Source organism: Octodon degus, unplaced genomic scaffold (assembly GCF_000260255.1).
Source record: "Octodon degus isolate 3935 unplaced genomic scaffold, OctDeg1.0 scaffold00083, whole genome shotgun sequence".
Taxonomy (NCBI): domain Eukaryota; kingdom Metazoa; phylum Chordata; class Mammalia; order Rodentia; family Octodontidae; genus Octodon; species Octodon degus.
The window spans coordinates 301,091-302,955 of record NW_004524659.1 but is presented as its reverse complement, the minus strand read 5'-3'; positions in this window follow the sequence as shown (position 1 = coordinate 302,955).

Here is a 1,865-nt window from a genome sequence, read left to right as displayed (position 1 = left end):
ACTTTCTCTGGGAGAAGATGAAAACATTTGAAAATGGATCATGATGATAACTGTACAACAAGGTGAACGGACTTCATGCCACCGAAGCGTACGCTTTGAAGGGTTAATAAAGATAATTTTATTGTTTAAAAGTTGATCCTATGCCTTTCATTATTTTTCTTTTTCCATGATATTGCTCCTCCAGTACTATGTTTAATAAATGTTGAGAGCAGCATCTTTGTCTGTTTCTCCTCCCAGAAAAATAGAAATTCTTTATCGAAATAAAAGGTTAAAATGGTAATTTTTATATTGTATATATTTTTAGCCCAATCTGATAAGAGAGCTTTTATAAAGGGCAACTGAATTAAGTCACTACACAGTAAATGGAAGGTAAAAAGTAGGAGGAAAGGGAAGGTCATTTCATTATTGCTGAGCAGGAGTAGAAGTCCAGACTCCTCACATCAGCTACGCTGACACTACTGGGGAGCGGCCTTGCTAGCAGCCAGAGTTGGTGACGGCTCCTGCCCCCTCTCCTCCTTTTCTGATTATGCCCCTATAAAGGACGGGATTAGCATTATGCTATCCCGGTTTCCCACTCCACTTCCTGGCCTGGTGGGAATGGGGCCACTGTTGTTTGTTTGTTTTTCTGTGACATGTGGCTGGAGTAGAGTATTATTTTTTGGTATTCCATCCGTCTTGGAGGACATGCTGTGGTAGGCTGCCTTCTTTGTTGTCTTTGGTTAGAGTGCATCCCTTTCTTGAGGCTAGCTCTGCGCCCGTGAGTGTGTGTGTGTGTGTGTGTGTGTGTAGTACTGAAGATTGAACCCAGGGACACTCTACCACTGAACTGCATCCCCAGTCCTTTTTATTTTTTATTTTGGGACTGGATTTTATGAAGCTGCCTATATAGCACTTGTACTTGAGATCCTGCCTTGGGATTGCAGGTGTGCACCTGTAGTGGCTTTCTAACTGGTGGTCAACTTATTACTACCAGCTGAATTATAATGCTCTTCACAGGACTCTAAACTCTTCAGCATGGTGCTGGGTGCAAAGGCCCACTTGAGGATTGTTGCCAGCAGCATAAAGGCAGAACAGGGGGAGCTGCCAGGAACACTGTTAGGGATGCTGTTTGGAGAAGCTATTGGAACTGTTAGAAGCTTCTAGTTCTCTTGGGTTGTTCTGCTGGAGGAACTTGTCATGCTGGCTTTTCTGATGAACTTTGGAGAAGCTTGGGCCCTCATCTTGAGCATCACCTCCCAGCTCTCGAGGGGAAGATGGTGTACTGCTCAGGCTCAATGGAGCTTATTGCATTGGCTTTCCTGATGGGAACTCAGCTTTCCTCACTGCTGGAGGAGCTTGGGACCTCCCTGTTGCTGAGCATGGCTGTGGTACTTTTGGGGGAGCTTAGTGCTTGAGCGTTGCTTCCTGGCTCCAGTTCAGATCCCTCAGTCTCAGTCTGCTAGCACAGATCCTTCATCCTGTTGGCATAGACTTCCTAGTTTTTTGGGGGTTTTTTAACCTACTGTACAGAGATTTTTTTTCATAATTTTATTGATAAACAAATAGCAATGAGACAGTGTCAAATCAGATCACTAGGACAGTTTCAATAATTAACACACTGCATACATTCTTCTTAGTGGTTAATTGCTGTACAAGATGCGGACTTGAGATCCTATTTTCTGTTTGTAAATAGAACAAATCATTCTATTCATTAAGAGAATGTAACTATATATCTATCCTAACCACTTTGAATACACAGATACAAAACGGGCATTCATCTGTATACCCTTTTTTTGCTAAGTTCCGTTATTTGAATATTATAGGTGTGTAAACTCAGCAAAATATTCTAAGAGAGTCCAGTAGCCCATAATAGCATTGGGACTTTT